An 11,311-nucleotide genomic window follows, 5' to 3' on the forward strand; every position below is an offset into this window, starting at 1 on the left:
TAATTCTCAATTGGTACTATTATTCGTTTTAAAAAGTGTAAATTTTTGACTGAATGTTTCTGTATAAAATTTAGGTTAAGTCTCAACACAAGGATGCTGTTGTTCTTATTTTTTGATTAATTTTATATTTTATTTTTTATGTTAATTTTTTTGTTATTTAATATATTATTTTTGTTAGTGATTAAAATATATTAGTTTTAAAATAAATTATTTATAAAATATGGTTTTATTATTTTAATTATTGTATTTTTACATGCAAATGTATACATTAAAAAAAGTTTATATTGATTCAAGACGTATTAATTCTCATCTAAATTACCTTGATAGCCTCAAAAAAAAAATAATCGCACTAAAGTTTACTTTAAAATAAGACAGATCTTGATGTCTGTGAGTTTTAAAAAAAACCTTTAATAATCTCTGAATAGCGGTAACAGGCAAGAGGTCTTTAAAAAACCAGTTCTCATTTTTTAAAGAAATGTTTGGAAATTAGTTTAGTTTAAAGTGTTTAAGAAAGTATTTGATTAATAGCTGTCAACCTTTTGCTTGTTAAATTTCAACCCGCTTAAAAAATTTAAATTAACCAAAAATATTTAATAAAAACTATTATTGTGAAATAAAAAATGCATTAGTACGATATTAGAAGACGTTAAAAAAATCTCCAGTTTAAGCAACAAAATAAACAATTTTTACAAGTCTAATGATTCTCTTTCGGGGAGAAACAACTTGGAACTACTCTCCGTAACGAATTGCCTTCAATAATTTAAGCGAGGTCAACTTGGTCTAAATTATTTCGATGCTGGAAAAATTAAATATTTACAATGGGTTTCATTTAGAAAGCTTTTCAAGTATGGGTAATCAAAATTACCTGATTTGAATTCAGTTCACAATTGGTCAGTTATCTAGTGTAAAATTTAGGTAATACTTCAGGCCTTTCACGCCAGCGAATGTTTGTATTATATTCAACAGGGTTCGTTCGTTAAGGTGTTAAAAATTTAATAATAAATGCATGCATTTTTTAAAAAATATTGAAAATCGCCAGAGATTTTGCATGACTTTTTTTCCTTCATTACATTTGCAAGTGTATTTGGAACTATCTTGAGACATATAACAAAAAATATCCGTACATTCGCAACTAATATCCAGAACACAATGCGCGTTATTTTTGGCTCAAATTTCCTTCCCCTCTCGTTCGCAAACATCCTCGCATTTTTCCGTTTTCACTTAAGACCATTCCCGGGTAACACTCGCATTTATAAGTACTGTTATTGGAAGAATTGGGGCTGCAAACGGTTTTGATGTCGGAAAAAATTATCATTTCCTTTGATTTCGCATATATCGAAGCAATTCAAATCGGAATCAGGGATCAAACCAATGGCACATTGGCAATAATACGTTGCGTTATTAGATTCATTAACGTGACTTTCTGCATTAAGATTCTGACATTCAATATCCCCTTTTGCTTCGCCAATGTCAACGCAAATGCCAGCCTGACTATCATAGTGACCAGCTGAGCATTCGCAGTAAAATGTAGTATTTTCCTGACTCGATACGACGCATTCGGCTTTAAGCTCTAAGCAGGCATTATTTCCCATAGTTTTACAAATATTTTCGCATGTTTGGGTATTATCCTCGAGCAGTCCAGCATGATATTCGCAGTAATACGTTGAGTTATTAGTTTCATCAACACGGCATTCGGCTTTAAAATCCTGGCATTCACTGTCATTTTTCACTCGGTAAATATCACCGCAAATTTGGTGTTTCATCTTCGAATAGCCCGGCGGGACATTCACAGTAATAGGTTGATGTATCAGTTTGATTAACACGGCATTCTGCTCTACTATTTTGACATTCACTTTCTTTTAAAAAAATTAAAAATCCCCAGCGATTTTTAAAATGCATGAATTTTTTAACGTGACAATTGGCATTAAGATTCTGACATTCAAAAGCTGCTAATATTTTATAACAAAGGCATGAATTTTTTTTAAGAAAAATTTTAAATTTTAAAATTTTTTAAAATTTTAAAAATCACCGGGGATTTTTAAAATTTTTCTTAAAAAAAATTCATGCCTTTGTTATAAAATATTAGCAGCTTTTGAATGTCAGAATCTTAATGCCAAATGTCACGTTAAAAAATTCATGCATTTTAAAAATCGCTGGGGATTTTTAATTTTTTTAAAAGAAAGTGAATGTCAAAATCGTTGAGCAGAATGCCGTGTTAATCAAACTGATACATCAACCTATTACTGTGAATGTCCCGCCGGGCTATTCGAAGATGAAACACCAAATTTGCGGTGATATTTACCGAGTGAAAAATGACAGTGAATGCCAGGATTTTAAAGCCGAATGCCGTGTTGATGAAACTAATAACTCAACGTATTACTGCGAATGTCATGCTGGACTGCTCGAGGAGAATACCCAAACATGCGAAAATATTTGTAAAACTATGGGAAATAATGCCTGCTCAGAGCTTAAAGCCGAATGCGTCGTATCGAGTCAGGAAAATACTTCATTTTACTGCGAATGCTCAGCTGGTCACTATGATAGTCAGGCTGGCATTTGCGTTGACATTGGCGAAGCAAAAGGGATATTGAATGTCAGAATCTTAATGCAGAATGTCACGTTAATGAATCTAATAACGCAACGTATTATTGCCAATGTGCCATTGGTTTGATCCCTGATTCCGATTTGAATTGCTTCGATATATGCGAAATCAAAGGAAATGATAATTTTTTCCGACATCAAAACCGTTTGCAGCCCCAATTCTTCCAATAACAGTACTTATAAATGCGAGTGTTACCCGGGAATGGTCTTAAGTGAAAACGGAAAAATGCGAGGATGTTTGCGAACGAGAGGGGAAGGAAATTTGAGCCAAAAATAACGCGCATTGTGTTCTGGATATTAGTTGCGAATGTACGGATATTTTTTGTTATATGTCTCAAGATAGTTCCAAATACACTTGCAAATGTAATGAAGGAAAAAAAGTCATGCAAAATCTCTGGCGATTTTCAATATTTTTTAAAAAATGCATGCATTTATTATTAAGTTTTTAACACCTTAACGAACGAACCCTGTTGAATATAATACAAACATTCGCTGGCGTGAAAGGCCTGAAGTATTACCTAAATTTTACACTAGATAACTGACCAATTGTGAACTGAATTCAAATCAGGTAATTTTGAATACCCATACTTGAAAAGCTTTCTAAATGAAACCCATTGTAAATATTTAATTTTTCCAGCATCGAAAAGGAAACAGATTTATTCAACATGTCTATTTTACAGCTTAAAAAATAAGCCACTAAATAGCAGTTTTTTAAAACACCCTCCACTCTCTACATCATATTTAATTTAATGACCTCTATGATTGACATAATTATCATTGGCACCAATTTCAGAGGTTTGCCTCTAGCATAATATTCAGCTGGGATTCCTTGTAATAGAAAAAAATTGGACATGTAAGCAATCTATGGGTGATTTTTTTTTTAATCGAGACACATCCTTCCTCTCAATGTAGGTATTTTATCCCTTTTTTTTTGACCAGCCAAGCGTGTAACTTTAAACCATTCTTAGGTCTTTTGTAGTAAGGTAAACGAGTATGTAAATATTTCACTCCTCCCTTTCAGGGTTATTTGCGAGTCTTTTGCCGCTAAGAGAGAGAGAGAAAGTAAATTACGCGGAAAAAAACTGGCTTTCTGTAGTGGGGAAAGAAAGAAAATCAAGGTGAGTACAAGACTAGACGTAAAAAAGGGTGGGGTAACCTAATTTTTTGCCGGTATATATACTGGTTTTTTAAATGTTAACAATTTAAACTCTTTGAAACCCTGAATGCGTCTCTCTTTACAATCGGTGAGTAACGGGGTAGAATCTCTTATTTTTGGCGCGTAAGTTAAAGAAATATATTTAGGCTTAGCAATATAGATTTGTGAGAAAATTTCCTTGAATATTTAAGTTGAATTCGACGGTTGAGCATTACGATCCTGTTGGCGGTACTTTAACGCCATCGTTAACCCGTAAAAAGCGATAAAGAGGGGCTCGTCACTTCTAAAAATATGGATTCGCAGCGAAATGTTTTCTATATTAAAAGTTTTCAAAAAAACAGGGATTATTTGATGGCTAAGTTCCTAAGCGTGACAAGGTATGTACAGCCACTTGGTACGTACCAGACTTTAGCTAATTTCTTCTTTTTGTTGCAGCCCGCTTTTTGAGGATTATTAATATTTTGTCGAGATGTGGCTCGGATTTTTTCTCCGGGAATTACGCGGGCCCCCCCAAGGGGTTATCATTTACCTTTAATCTATGAGTTTCAATAGGCAAGGAAGCGAGTTTCTTGCCACATAATGGGGTTTTTCTGTAAAATAATAATAATAATAATAATTCTTTAATGTACACAGCAACAATACAAGAGTACCTACAAGGTTGTGCACAGTATAAAATTAAATTAAGTTAAAACCAGAAAAAGAAACAAAACTTTCCAATATGGAATTCGTCCGTAGGGGATACAATAAATTATATATGTTAAAATTAAGTATACGTTAAGATAACTCTAAAAAACTAAAATTATCTTAAGATATTACGTTCTAGTACCATCGATTTTAGTTTTCTTTAAGTTGAGAACACCATTAAACAAGTCTATAGAGTTACCAAAGTCGTTGTAATTAGTCATCATCCTATTTAGTGGGTTGACTTTCAAGTTCTTGTAAAATAGTAAACGACTTCTAGTGTTACAGTTCGATTTCGCAGGAAATCTTTTTATATGCGACAAAAACCCGCTTGTTTACTTGTCGAGATTCATAAACCAGGGGGTCTGATGAGGGTTCTTTGGTGGCTCTCGTAAAGTAGTTAAGGAATGCTTAAATGTTTTGAGTTTTCGGAATGTGGACCAGGATCTTCCCTTAAAGATCGTTCTAATTGGCTAATATTTGAGTTTTTTTTTCGCCTTACAAAAGGATGAAAATATTAGTTTTCCCGTCTTATTTGTCGTTGTTAAAGCTAAAAAATGTATAAAGATTTATTCTGTATCTAGTTTAAAACTCTAGTCTCGTTAAAATTGGTAAAACGCTTCCGGAAATATCTCTCACTGAAGACGCGAAGAATGACCTTCTTTTTTTTAGAATCTCTTTTTTTTGCCCCTGGCTATATTGAGGCGAATAAAACTCGCGCCACTCCAAATTTCTCTCTCTTAACGGCTAAATGGAAAATCTAGGTATTTAGAAATGAATTGTTTTGTATAAATATATGGACACTTTAAAAACACTAATAACGCCTTTGTTTGGCTACTCATTTGTTTACTTTGTATTTAATTTTTGTACAAGACGTAAGAGTAAATATCTTTTGTTTTTTAAAATGTGTGTCTGTTTTTTCATTAACTTTTGAATTAGAAGGAAACAAAGTTGATTTGGCTCAAAATCAAGTTTTTTTGCCGACGAATAATAAAAGGCAATAAATTGCTGGCGGGAAAATTTAAACAGCGACGGTCTGTACGTGTTCGAGTTAAGGCAAACGTACTTAAATTGGTTACCCCTATTAATGGCGTAAATGGTCGGATCTACGTACAATTAATTAAACAGTAACACCCTGTATACGAATCCAGGTTAATCCGAGCTTGCTTATTTGTACACCGGGATTCGAACCCGCTACCTCTTCGTTTACCGCATGAGAAAACCTAACTGTTCGTCAACTAACCACTAACAACGTTTATTTTCGCCAAGCCAACGGGGACACCCTAGTTAAAACATCATCCTTGGAGCATCTACATGGGTAAGTAATCAAACGGTAGCAGGTACATAAGTAATCCACCCATTATTAGTCCAATCAAAGGGGGTAAATCTATACTTGGACGAAACTTGGTTGGCCCAGACATGTTTGGGCTTGTTTTGACTAGTTCGGACACCCTTCAATGGGTGACATCTATTTAAAGTACAGTTTAAGGCATAAAATAACAGGGTGAAAGGCAGGGATTGAACTCGTTTCGGGTTTTTTTTCTTGGGCTACAACCTCTACATCAATAAGCTTAGACTGATCCGGGCTAGTTTTGATTTGTTCAATGGGTAAATTCCCTTAATAGTTACTAAAATAGCCCGCTAGAAGGCATGGCTCGTATAATTATATAATTAATATATTTTAGTTTTGGTTTGAGTCTGAGTCTGGAGGATGACGTCATAGTCACCCAGGTTGAAAGCACCCTCTACGACTGGGGCTGGACCGGACTTGTTTTTAATTGATTCTATGGGTAAATTACCTTATTAGTTACTAAAATAATCCGCTAGAAGGAGGGGCTGGTTGTAAGTTTTTTAAATTTGGTACCCTGTACTAGTAGAGCTGGTTCGAACTTGTTCATGACCATTGAACGGGTCACAGCTATTAATGGTTACTAAAATAGTCCGCTAGAAGGCGGGGCTAGAGAGAAGTTTTTTAAAATATGGCGCCAATAATTTCATATTAGTTTGAGTTGGAAGGATGATGTCATGGACGCCCAGGTTGAAAGCAGCTTTACCAGTAGGGCTGGAAGTCCGAGCTTGTTTGGGGGGTTATTAAATAGGTTATTTCCCCTTAATAGCACGCTGGAAGGTAGGACTGAAGGTAAGCTTTTTCAAAGTCCGGGCTGGTTTGGGTGTATTAAAGAGGTACCGCCCATTACTAGCACCCTAGCAGGCAGAGTAAGATTGGGGGATGACGTCAAGGTTGAATATAGCTTGTTTTTGTTTTGATTAAGAAAATGACGTCATGGGTGTTGAAAATAAGTTAAATAACACAAGGTAGGAACTCGTGGTAGTCTGGGGCTATTAAAAGGGGGGTTAAACCCCCTTAATAGCGTGGTGGAAGGCAGGGTAAGTCAGGTAGGATGTTTTATGGCCCAATCTTTGGTTGGAGGGTTAATCCGGGCTTGTTTGGGGAAAAATGGGTAAAACTCCCCTGAAAAGTCATAGCATACTGGAAGGTAGGGTTGATCAGGTAGGAATTTAGCTTAATCTTTGGCTGGAAGTTTGGTTGGAGTTTGCTGGATGAGGGGATGGCAGCCATCTTGGGGTGGCGGCCATCTTGGATCCATGTCTATCTGGGTAGTTATTACTACTGTCGAGGTACCTATTGCCTATGCCAGTAAACAACTGACCGACGTCCAGAGAAGATATACAAATACGGAAAAGGAATGTCTGGCCATCTATTGGGGAGCTGGAAAGTTCCGGCCATACTTAGAAAAAGTTCACTGTGATCACCGATCACAAAGCACTCCAGTGGTTGTTCACTTTGAAAGAACCCAATTCTCGACTTGTTCGTTGAGCAATGTACCAGCAGACGTATGACTTCAAGATCATACACAAAAAAGGAGTTGAGAACAAGGTTGCGGACGCATTATCAAGAGCGCCTGTCTCTTTATTAGCCATGTCCTTGGAAGACATGACTTCACCGTCCTCTTCAGACGATTCCAGTCCAGCGGAATCCTCGTCAATGACGTCGACTTCGTCCTCAACCACAAGCGGATTAGCTCCTCCCGCCAATCACGCATAGTACCACTCTTTCACACTGGACGAAGTCCGAAATGCCCAACAAGATGAACAAGCCACTTATGACATCATAGTCCAGTTATCAGGAGATAATCCTCAAGGACATCGGTACTACGAGATGAAAAACGATGTCCTATATCGAAAGGCTTATGGTAGATAACCAGCGAAAATCTATTTGCCACAGCGGTTCCGGCGGGACGCCGTCCGCTTATTTTACGACCACCCTCTATCTGGACATCGAGGTCGGGATCGTACCTTTGAGAAAGTTCGGGCCAGATACTGATGGCCATCGTTAAGGCTGGACGTTACCCATTACGTTCGCGGATGTCCTTTGTGTCAAATGCACAAGGCCCGCAATAGAAAACGTCCAGGTCATTACTGATTTATTTCATTTGCTGGGAGTGGACATAATAGGACCTCTACCAAGATGCCGTCACCATCACAAATACCTCCTGGTTTTACTGACTATGCTATCAAATTTGTCGAACTGTACCCGATGAAAAACATCACAGCCAGAAGGTTCGCGAAGAAACTAATCTCCATGATAGTTCGCCACGGATGCCCGAAAGCCATCGTACGCGATAACGGGACACAATTCGTTTCTCAACTTTGGAAGGACATTCTCAAGATGTTCAAAGTAAAACCACGATACATCACTCCGTATCATCCTCAGAGTAACATCGTGGAGGGCACAAACAGAGTTCAGGGCGAAATTATTTCGATGTTCGTTGGTCGAGAACACCGAAGACGGGACGGGAACTTGCCATTTATCCAGTTCGCCATCAACTCGACTACACATACCACAACAGGAAGAACTCCTTTCTACCTGAACATGGGTAGGGAATCAAGATTTCCCTGGGACTTGGACGTGGGTATGCCAGTGGCGGACTTTGTTGAAAGCTCCGCATCGCTCTCAGCTTTAGCGAAGCAATTTGCTTTGTCTAAAGAACTCGCCAAGAAAGCGCAAGCACACCAGAAACGCTACTACGATCAAAGGCGGGAAGGGATTGAATTTCCGGTTGGTGCTCTTGTCTGGAAAGAGACACATCCCTTGTCTCAAGCGGCACGTAATGTCACCGCTAAGTTATGTCCCAAATGGGATGGTTTCTACAAAATCGCAAAGAAACTAGACCGATTGCGATATCAACTAGACGACCCAGAGACTGGAGAAAAGAAAGGAATCGAAAATATCGCTCATTTAAAGCTGTATTGGTCAAACAAAGATGTCTGCAAACCGGACGGAAGCCAGTCATCCTCAACTTCAAGTAGTTCATCTTGAAGTTCTACCTCGTCACAGTCCTTACCTGTACTTCAGGACGCTGGAGTCAGTACTGGTGATGAACGTCGTGAGACTCTACGAGAAAGAAGACAGCGACTGTTGAGAGACCAAGAAGCGCAAACTGAGTCGTCTGGAGGAACGCCATCGTCATCCTCATCCTCATCCACGGATGAATCATCTTATTTCTCATCGGAAAATAAACCAGACGGATTCTTCTCAGATCCTCCAGCGGTTTTCCAGTGAATCGGATGCCGCCAGACCTTTCTCCTCCTTCGTCTCCTGATAGGAGCTCGAGGGAGAAGTCCCTCCCTCTACCCTCTCCTCTATATCACCCTGACGATTCCAGTTCTTCCTCTGAATCTGAGGAAGACGCCAGTGAAATGTCCAGTCCCACTCCCGTTAATCCTATGAGATTTGTCAATCGTAAAGATGGAAACGTAAGATAGTCATGAGGAAGAATCCAAAGCCTGGAGGTCCTGAACTGGACATAAATTATCACCCTCCAGTGAACTTTCCTCATAAGACTCTTCGGTCTCGCGCAGATGTAGAACAATATTCGCACGTACAAGCAATCACAGATGTGACTTCTCGTGATTTTAACTTTTCGCGTCAAGCAATCTCGCGAGAACCATGGAAGACTGTACGGGACGCTCATTGACTAGTATCTATGCAAGGGAATTCGGCATCGGCAACGCCGTTTCCAGTGGAACCCTCGGTGAGGCCCAAGACTACTCCACCGCATATGGTCCCTGATAAAAGGTACACTGCGAGGCGTACAAGGCCCGCCGAAGACACAGGCCAAATCAAGATGGCGCCGAATCTGTGCCGCCTGACACACACAGGTCGAACTCGCCTTGCAGCAGACGACCTTTCTTTAGGGGTGGGGGAGGATATAACCGTCCACACCAAGCACCTCCTTCCCGGGGAAAAACCGCTTCGTCTACTTTGTTCATTTATCATTTTTTACATTTATTTTTTTATATATAATTTTTTTATATAATTTTTTTATTGTCTTGAAGTGGCGCCTTAAGCGCCACTGCTGTCAAACTTATAAAAACGTTTTCGCGGGAATAAAAACCCCCTCATCCGTCTGTAACGGGGTCAGTTGTTATTTCGTTTGTACTCGCGCTCCTGTTGAGACGCGTTTCTTGTTCCAAAATAAATACGAGTTTAATTCTATCACACAGCGTTTTCTTCTACAAAGGATTACCTGGTAAATCTTGCTAGCCATGGACAATAAGTCCTTTAAACGGGATCTTCTTCGATTTTCTAGTTTTATTTTGTATTCTTTGTGAGCCATGAAATTACAAGTCGATCAAGTGGCCAACTTTAAATGCAGTTTCACACTGCATGCGACAACTACCCTCGCTTAAGAACTTTCCTCTCAAGTTCTCTCTAGGTGGAACCCTTGTATGAATATAGCGGAAATTGCTAATAATACTGCGGAAAAAGGAGTAATCAAAAAATAATTATACAGTTAAACCATTCGATTATTCGATATTGGAATTATGCCCCATGATGGGTCAGAATGTAACTATCCGTCATTGGTTTAGCTTCCAATCAGTCCAGGAATACTAATAGCCTTTCTACTACTCTCAAAGGTGTTACGCGACACTATGAAAGGTGTTACGCGACACTATGAAAGGTGTTACGCGACACTATGAAAGGTGTTACGCGACACTATGAAAGGTGTTACAAGACACTAAGAAAGGTGTTACGCGACTATATGAAAGGTGTAACGCGACACTCTCAAAGGTGTTACGCAACACTCTCAAAAGCGTTACGCGACACTAAGAAAGATGTTACCCGACACTCTGAAAGGTGTTACCCGACACTCTGAAAGGTGTTACCCGAAACTCTGAAAGGTGTTACGCAACACTCTGAAAGGTGTTACGCGACACTCTGAAAGGTGTTACCCGACACTCTGAAAGGTGTTACCCGACACTCTGAAAGGTGTTATTCGACACTCTGAAAGGTGTTACCCGACACTCTGAAAGGTGTTACCCGACACTCTGAAAGGTGTTACCCGACACTCTGAAAGGTGTTACCCGACACTTTGAAAGGTGTTACCCGACACTCTGAAAGGTGTTACCCGACACTCTGAAAGGTGTTACCCGACACTCTGAAAGGTGTTACCCGACACTCTGAAAGGTGTTACGCGACATTCTGAAAGGTGTTACGCGACATTCTGAAAGGTGTTAAGCGACACTAAGAAAGGTGTTACGGGACGTATTAAAGGACTATGAACGGTGTAACGGGATACTAAGAAAGGTGTTACCCGACACTAAGAAAGGTGTTTCGTGTCACTAAGAATGGTGTTACGCGACGTTTTACGGGACACTAAGATAGGTGTTAACCGACACTAAGAAAGGTTTTACCCGACACTAAGAAAGGTGTTACCCGACACTAAGAAAGGTGTTACCCGACACTAAGAAAGGTATTACCCGACACTAAGAAAGGTGTTACCCGACACTAAGAAAGGTGTTACCCGACACTAAGAAAGGTGTTACGTACGCGACACAAAGAAAGGT

This window comes from Phalangium opilio, unplaced genomic scaffold (genome assembly GCF_054372755.1).
Source record: "Phalangium opilio isolate 3A_F unplaced genomic scaffold, DU_Popi_V2 ptg000040l_1, whole genome shotgun sequence".
Classification (NCBI taxonomy): Eukaryota; Metazoa; Arthropoda; class Arachnida; order Opiliones; family Phalangiidae; genus Phalangium; species Phalangium opilio.